Consider the following 9,716-nt stretch of genomic DNA (forward strand, 5'->3'; position numbering starts at 1 on the left):
TTGGATTTGACACTGAACACAACAGGCTTTCTCACGGATGGCTGTAAATGCTCAGACATCTGCATTGGTGTGTATTAATACCCCCCCGCTGGCCCCCCGCTACTGTAACAAACTCACTTTTGTTTAACAACCTCTCCGATGAAGAGAACAAGCCTCAAAGCGTTTCTGGACAAACAGCACGCCGGCCCAGCCGCTCCGAAAACCTCTGCAACCCATCCGGCCTGCTTACATACACAGGGCCCCCTCTGTGTATGTGTGCGTGTGTATATGTGTGTGTTTGTGGACCACATGCATTCATACATTATGTTCATGTTCACTTATAGTGTTGTTTCTGTGTGTGCGTGTGTTTTCATGCAGCCTGAGGGTATTAACCCTAATTATAACATTCTTCTGATTAATCGTGTCTGCTCGCGGGCCTCGGAGGGGCGGCGCTGTGTGCAGCTCATGCAGCAGGACCACACACTCTATAAATAAAGTCTGAGTCAATAACAACGTTAAGGATCACTCATAGTCTTGTCAGCTCTGTTTGCCAACACACTGAGACCCACACAGAAACACAACCATACACACATATTCTGGAAAAGGGTCTAATCACCTGCGGCGCGCACCAACACTACTGCGGGTACACACAGATGCGCGTGCATGCGTGTAGCCACATTTGGACTCTCTCTCACACGCACACACTGTTTGCTTTCTTAATCAGTGCGTACCATTAAAGATGAAGACAAATCACACCTGCACAGTTCCTAAACTAAGACATTACTTTTATTAATGAACTGCTGCCCCCTGCTCTGAAAAGGCTATTATTTCTTTAATACACCCCAGAGTGTAGTTACATGGAACTATTTTAATGACATTTCATACTGCCAGATAATGATAAATTTTTGGACGGGTCTTTTTTGCTCGACACAAGCTGCCGTATTCAAAGAAATCCAAATGAAATAACCTGATTTTTCCCCTCAAATTATTATTTTTTTCCGTCTTCTTTTTAATGCTCCTTTCTTTTCCACAGCGTGAAACTGGTTAGTGCTGCAAGTGTATTTATCGTACCACAGACACATTTTATGATGATCTTATTGTTCTCACTGACTCCTGGCCTGGATTGTTTTCTCTTGGTTGCAGCACAGTTATCTATAGTGCTAAAATCTTTCCTGGTGCCGTCCTTCAGATAAAACTTTTTACTAAACCCAATCACACACACTCTCTTTCGTTGTTACTCTCAAAGAGACCCACAAACTGAGGCAAACACTTGCAGCGTTGTATCACCATGTGATCCAGTAACTCAGATCTGAGACAACCCCCCCGGGTTAAAGAATTTGTTTTTTACCTCAGTGTTGTGATCTAACATGACCTCCAGATCATGCCAGCAGCTGCTTCTGTCATTCTCACTATGTTAAGCGTGTGTGTGTGTGTGTGTGTGTGTGTGTGTGTGTGTGTGTTGGTGTGTGGACACTTTCTGATTGTCTCTACCATGTGTTTCGTGGTTCTTGAGTAACTTTTAAAGGATCATATAGTCAAAGAGAAAGCTGTTGGCACACTAGCTCAGTGGTTAGCACAGAGGGGTTTTGGTTTGAATGTGATCACCAGCTGGCTGGTGTTAGCATGGCCTCCTTCTGTCTGTGTGGGTTTAGACCAGATGTACTGAGGCCAGTTTCACACAGAAAGACTTTGACTATGGCTTAGGTAAAAGAAACAGTCAAACCTTCGATAGATGTATAAATTAATCAGTGGCACAAGTGGCACCACTAGAAAAAAATCTGTCAATTCAAGTATAATGATAACACTCTCGCAGCTTATCTGTTCTCTGACTCCTCTTAGACACGTTAATCTGTTGATCAATCTGAACGAAACTTCCTATGTAAACTGTCTATGGTACCAGGATCATATATACAACATCTATATAACTTCTGGGAATTATATTTACAACACTCAAATCCTTACAAGTATATTTTATATGTATCTGATCTCAGAATGAATGGCATGTTATATAACGTGTACGACATTGCCTGTATTATGTGTATGTTGCTGTTTGTAAATAACATTTTTAGTGCAGTTTATCACTGTGCATATCTGTAAATAAATGTTCAGAACACAATTGAGCTTGAAAACAACAAGAGCAATACATATATGTTTTATTAAAAGTGCGAGACCCAATGGCCTTGAAAAAATACTAAGAATTGCTAGTAATAATAATAAAAAATGAAATTACTAGTAATATTTGTGGGGAAGAGGAAGCACCAGTTAACAATGCAGTTCATTAGTGCTGGGAACAAGTCCTGATATCTGCCACAGACAGTAACCTTCTCTGTCTCCCTCTGATATTTGTCAAAAACAGGCATTGTAGACTTTGTACACATTTGTACACATATCTAGACATTGAGAGTTCTTTTAGCTACAACAATCTCGGCCAGTCTTTTACTGTAACGATTTAATGTTTTTGCTTTTTCAAATGGTAACTGAACTAATCACACTGGCACTTGTATTTTGTCTGAAACATCATTGAAACTCTTGCTTAGCAAACACATGAGCAGCTGTCAGTAATGTTAGACCTTCAGCTTCCTTTGTAAGTGATTGATTAACAGTTTCTTGGTGGTGCTTTTATTTGTGAATTGTTTGATATTTTCCTTTATGGATTACGTTGTCAATTGCTAGCTGATCATGCAGCTATAGCTGATTTAGACTTCTAGAGTGAAAGTCTATGATGTAACCTATGCAAGTGGACAGCATTTATAGTTGTGCTGGTGCATTACCTTTAAGTTAAACGTGTGGTCGTGTGCCGGTTTGCACGTCAGGTTATTTAAACTGGCTCTGGTAATGTGGTAAAGGTGTCTGTTCAAATCCATTTAGAAATTTATCAGTCATACTACAGTAAAAACAGGATGACATTGTTCGTTTAACAGGTAAAATCTGTGATTGTTCAGTGAATGCAATGAATTTTCTTTTTTTTTTTTGCATTTGGTGACACATTCTCAGTCATTGGTGATTTCCCAGAGGTTGAGGGTGTTGCATGCTCAACACCCTAAGGATGGCCAATGCTAAGCGATTGCACAGGTCACCTGGTGGGAGCCAAACGGTTTCCAAACAATTGTTTCCAAATAATCGTTGTCTAATTCATAAGTGCAGACTGATTGGCAACATGTTGCAATCAGTCGGAGTCAGTCTGCACTGAGAAGCACAACTTGTCTGTGTGTCTCTTTACAAAAGGCGACCCAACTCATCTGATTGTATTGCTTTTTTTAAAGTAACTATGCAATTATTTGTGGGGAACTTTCTGAATTTCTGTTTCACATCTATGAGGTTCTGGCCATTTAATCTTGCAAAGGCAACTTTATTGCTCAAAGTAGAAATTATTTATTTATTTATTTGGCATTTTTGCATTTTTTTGATAGTGACAGGAAAGGAGTGAGAGACAGAGGGGGAAAACATGTGGCTGGGTCGCACTCGAACCCGGGCCACTGAAAATCAATACTGGATACCTGTAATTGAATACAGTCATGATTCTGTTGTGGAAATCACTGCATGGGCTCAGGAACACTTAGATAAATCACTATCTGTGAACAAAGTTTACTATTTTTATCCACAAATGCTGTATCGTGCAAAAATGAAGCCAACATGATCCAGAAACACCATTTTTTGAGGCCATTTTGAATGAGTCATTGAGCTTATTTAAAATTTTTATTGAGCCATTGAGCTCATTTAAATGGACTAGGGCAAATTGGAAAAATTATTGGACAACATGGACACCACATCCTCTGGACTAAAGAGGATAGGGAGTATCCGGCTTGTTATCTGCACTCAGTTCAAAGGCCTGCATCTCCGATTGCATGGAAATGTGCCATCCAGGATGACTTTTTCAAGGTAGGCCTTGCATATTTCAGCAAGACAGGAGTAAACTGCATGCTGCATCTATTATAACAGCATGTGTGAGCATAGTGTAGTTGCTGAATTGGCCTGCTTGCAGTTAAGAATTAAAAAGAGGACCCCGGAATATTGAGCAGCTACTATGCTATACCTGAAAACAGTGGAACAACATTCCTCTTCCAACAGTCAACTCACTTCCCAGACATTTATGGACTGTTGTTAAAATATAAGGAAATGCTACATAGTGGTAAACATGATTCTGTCCCAACTTTTTTTTAAAGACATGTCACTGCTGTTCAGTGTTCAGTTGTTTTTCCCTTCTCTTCTATGTTGTTTTGTGAATAAAATATGTTTTAGGAGATTTGCAAATCATTGCTTTCTGTTTTTATTACATTCTACACCAGCGGGTCCCAACCTTTTTTTGGAAATTCAATATGATAAATTTCATCAGTAAAGAGTTGCTGTATTCTTGGCATTTGCATTAAAAGGGCTTCAATCTATTTGTGCTATAAACCATAGATGTTTGTAGCATTTGTTCAATATAAATATTGTATTTGAAGGGAAGCACTCAGAATCCAGACTACAGTTAGCCAAAATATGAATTACACCACAGATTAGGTTAGCTGCAGTGGACTAACAGAAATTACAAACTGACATTAAATCTACATGAAAGGTTGTAAATTGTTAGAAATTCCAGAAGTCAGGAAAAATCAGGTATCTTAAATCCTCTAATTAGATCATTCTTAACTTCGATTCAAATTTTGTTCATATGTAAACTCGTTAAAACCTGTTATCAACCCTGTCCTGTCTGAACACCAGGTGAAAAGAAGTATTTTGGGGTGTATACCCCAGCTCGCCATGCAACCTGTACACACACTTAACCCCTGACACTCCCCAGCGTTCACACACTCTGTCATCACAGGTTTTGACTGTTGCTGACCTGAGTGCTAACACATGCTGGGGACAACTTAACCTATGAACCTCCGGATGGAAAAACACATCGACACAGGAGAAGGAAGGCATCTGAGAAGGAGGAGGAGATGACGGGAATAGGAGGATGAAAGATCACTGTGTGTGCAGATTATTATTTATTGAATGTTGTCTCCGCCCCCCCCCCCCCCCCCCCCCCCGCCCCCCTTTTAGCATCCTTGTTCCTATTGAATGTATCTACTTAATCTTGCCTGGCTATCTTAGGCTCACTGTATGACTCCAGGACTTTGGAGCACTTTTCAAAACCCAAGAGTTGAAAAGAAAAGAAAGCCATAAACAGCTGTTTTTACGCTTGAAAAAGCTGACATGATGGTACAAATTTTATCTCCTTGATTTGTCTCATTTCCTATGTAAAATATCCAACACATCTAAAATTGTGCATCGGTTGGTTTGGTTTGTTGAGTACTTGCAAATCCAATCATTGCACAGTGACAATCTTATTTTGTGTGATTTAACAAACTTTCTATAATTATTACTTTTTAAAGTCAGAATGTTCTTAGATTTTTCAGCAAAACACAAAGCGCCAGTGTTGTAAACATGTATAAGCCTCTGTTAAACAATCCACTCTGTTTCCTTCATCTTCAACAGTTGACTATTGATTTTCTTAATGGCTGACTTTGTTAACGAAACTGTCCAAAGTCAGAATCCCTAGTTTAACAATTGCTAGTTATTTTAGTCACAGATCTTACTTGGTAAGGGTTAAACCAATCATGGCTTGTGTTAAACACACCCTCTGTTACATGCACCACATGTTCGAGAGCGCCATTAGGGTTGTGCTGATGGACGGTAATCTCGGGGGAAGGTCGGAGTGAGCCAGTAACTTGACAGTCAAGGTGATATTTAGCTTGTTTCCTTTCAAATGTTTTTTTTTAATTATACTAGCTTCATATTAAATCTCATCTCCCTTGTTATGATGTTATTGCAGAATTTCCGCATTATGATGACACCTGTCATCCGTCTAGCTTCTTTCAAACAAATGTGCATGTGACAAACAGATCCATCATCACCTCAAGATAAGAGAAAACAGAAGGAGGACGTTTCTCTGTGAGACAAATTGGACCACTACCATTTTTACTGTGCCCATCCAAGCTGGGCGAGTGTTCTTCTACTGTTCATTCATATATATGCGTTCTTACACCAACTTAGAAACCTTGCAGGCTGCCTGCTGTTTAACTTCTAACTCGTAGGAAATAGCATAGAACAGAATAGCCCTTTGTTGTCATTATACATGTACAACAAAATTATGGAGCCTTTCACCTGCCAAATGCTAATAAGCTAACCCACTTATTGCTAATCCTACTTGAAGTTTAAGAAAAATAATGTACAGTTGCCTTTAAGAGCTTTTGTAGCTTTAAGCTGCTGTTGGTATAAACCATGCTAATGAGTGGGTAGAGAATAAACCCAAAAGGGCATATAAAACCCAAATAAAAGAGGTTAAAGGATAGAGATGAGAAGACTTTAAGAGTCTGTAAAAACTGTATACACTGTTTCAATAGTTTGCCACTGTTTGAATGAGCTGGCATGACTGCATTGCAGTAGTGGGAAAGTTTGCCTTCAGGGCTTTCCGCCAGAAAGGCTTGCTTGCAATCACGAGTTTCATAGGGTTTAGGCACCAAAGCTACATGGAGGAGTTTAGAAAAATGGCTTTGGTTAGGGTTAAAGTAGACCATTTAGCAAAATTAACTACATGTCAGACCGCCCCTTTGCCCACGTGCCCCATTTGGTTAATAAATGCTGTTTAATACAGAGGATGAAACTATAAACCTCTAACAGCTACTTTTTAAGACAACAGCTGGTGAATATTGGACACCCAAATGACCCATTTTGTGTGCAGTATCACAGCAGCCAAGAGACTGTTTTGATAGTGAGGGAGAACAGCAAAAATTGGGACTGTATTGACCCGTTTATAGAATCACATAATTATGTTGGGGAAAGAGAGAGTGTGTGGGTGTCTAGTACCACTTGTGTGTCAGTGGAAGCTAGGTGCAGTATGTACGCTGTAGCTTACATGTGTTTCTCTGTAAAAGCAAAAGACAACTGGCAGACACAAATCAAAGAGGAAGAGCTAGGGGAATGAAGTCAGGCAGGAATTTCTAGGAAATGACGGCTAGCAAAACAAGATCAACGTGACTGCATCAATAATGGTGCTGTTCTACTCTTTAGCTATGCACTAGCGCTGCTTTTAGGGCCTTGCTTTGCCCAGAGAAAATGTCACGTCTTCTGTGTGTGTGTGTGTGTGTGTGTGTGTGTGTGTGTGTGTGTGTGTGTGTATTGTTTTGGATGAAGAAGCTGTTGGAAACTGGGCAGTAACGTGAAGATCTATTCTGTGTCAGAGAGAGCGTTAATATCATGATATAATAACATGCCACAAACGATTTTAGTGCAGCTAGATAATGTTATTTAGCACAAACATTCAAGCTCTAAAAAACACTCGAAGTTAATATGGGCTCTCTGGCAGGACTTATTTCTGTCTAATCTCTCTTGACAGTCATCTGGACTACAAGGAAGACATCTGTGTTGGCAAACCCTGTCCTCATGTGGACTTTCTTATTTTACTCATCTTAAAAGCTGTTCATCATTTTTTTTCGAACGCACTTCTCACTGATATCGTTTCCTTACCCGTTTGTCAGTTGTTAGGTCAATCCTGAGGAAAAGGAAAACATCTAGGAAACAGATGGAAGAAAATTAAAATAATGGCATAAAAACTATGTTGGAGAAAGAAAAACTTGCGTCTTTCTAGAGTCTTGAGATCAACTTTTTCACCATTGCCCGCTTAGTTTAAAAAAAAACAAAAATATATGACATGTGATATGACAAGGAGGTGGTGGCCTGAGTGTTAAACCAGTTGGTCATTAGTTTACAATTTGTCAATAACAAGTTGATACCGTGAATAAAACTATTTTGGCAAATGGACTGGTGACTGACTGAGACCATGAAATCACCAGGAAAGTGTTATCAGAGGTCAACCATCTATCACTGTCTGGCAGCCTTTAGGTAGAATGAGGATTAAAAGGACTTCTGCATTGGCTTAATCTTTCCAACCTGGAAGCTATATACATGTTTTATGCTATCAATAGATGGTACTCTAAGGTCAGCATGCTAAAAATGATAATAAACCGAGCAGCAGACTAGCTTAGCATAACATAAAAACTGAAAAAAGCATTACTTTTTAAAGTCATTCTTTACAGCATATAAACTCTGTTAAATGAGAAATTCCTATTGTTTCATTTTGGTTTCAAAATAAAAATTAAAGTGGTTATAACAAATTTGATAATAAGCTTTAGAAGAACTCTTTGGTGGTTTTATTTGTTTTATTTTTTGAAAGAAAAAATAGTTTGTCGTCAAAAATATATTTCTAAAAACTAGTTACAACATTTTGTGTAAATTAGCTGAATGGATGAAATTATTTTGCATCTGCCACACATATTGATACATTTTATTTTGGGTTATTTTCTTCCTCTTTTATGTATCTAGAGTTGTCACAACACTAGAATTTCAAACTTATGACACCAATACCCAGGGAATTACTTGATGCTCAATAGCACTGACATACTGGTACGTATCTGAGTAATATTTTAAGATTCTCTCAGGTAGTGCAAAAGGAAAACCCAAAAAAAGACAGTAGCACTGTGCCTCTGGTGACCTGGCACCATATTTTTTGGGGTAGGGTAGGATGATGCTGTTTTTGTCTGTTGCTGGTACACTTTTCTCACTTTTAATTTGGGTACTTGAGAAGTGCAACACTTTTTAGAGACAAATAATTGTGTTCTCCTATCAAAATAACACTGTCCATTAACGTTACAGATGGGCAGGACTCATAAAGTTCCCTAGCTCGAGCACATTAACATTATTATTTTAATATTATCCATAGCTGCCAGCCACAGCCCTACTGACAACTTCACAGACAGCTAATGTGGCTACTGGGTAATTGCTATAAGCTAAAAGCTGTGTTGGTAGCAGACCGTACGAACTGGATGGGGAACCAACTTTGACAGGGGCATTTGGCTCAAGTCGGTTTTCACTCACATAATTACAACCATACATGCATAGTACTCACAACACTCACAGTTGTAAAAGTGCAAAAATATGTGTCTTAGATTGCAGAGGCAAAGCAAACAAGACACCTTTTGTAGGTGCAGAGGTAGGTCAGTGAACCAGAGGTGGGAAGTACTGAAGTACAAATACTGATACTTTCATGTATCTGTACTTTAATTAAGTATTTTTTTCTCACAACTTTTTACTTTTACTCCCTACATGTTTAAACTAATATCTCTACTTTGTACTCCTTACATTTTCAAAAAAGGCTAGTTAATTTTGGTTTAGCTGATTTGAATGGAATTATTATTTCATCACTGCAGACCTTCAAATATCAAACCAATTTGAGTCTGAAAATTAGCACATGGAAGGCAGTCCTATTCAATTATTAATAACCAGGATATGTGGCACAAAAAGAGATGAAGGAGCAAAAACTGTGTGACATAATGTAATGAACACACGGCAGACCCTTCCACACATTCATGCTTTTCAGCATCTTGCTTTTATTCACTGGGTGCTCTTCACACGCACCTGAGGCTTTCCAGTCACCAGCCAAACATACACGCCAACAACAACACAATCTCAGGACCTAATACAGATTTTAAAGCCGGCGAGGCACGATTGCAGATCCCTTGAGCAGGAGAGGGAATCAGCCCCGACCGTTGGCATCCCCAGTCCATGGCCTAGCGGCAGGGGCGTGTTGGTTCAGAGGGCCGCCCGCGGATCCACCGGTGGTGGTGATGAGGTGTGTCTGGGGGCCACCCGTGTGTCAACCGGTGGTGGTGCAGCAGTCGTGGCAGTGACTCCCAGGTGGCTTGGCAGTGGAGGTG

Source organism: Copadichromis virginalis, linkage group LG14 (genome assembly GCF_057382275.1).
Source record: "Copadichromis virginalis isolate Kocher_CV1m ecotype Utaka linkage group LG14, C_Virginalis_male_GT1.1, whole genome shotgun sequence".
NCBI classification, from domain to species: Eukaryota; Metazoa; Chordata; class Actinopteri; order Cichliformes; family Cichlidae; genus Copadichromis; species Copadichromis virginalis.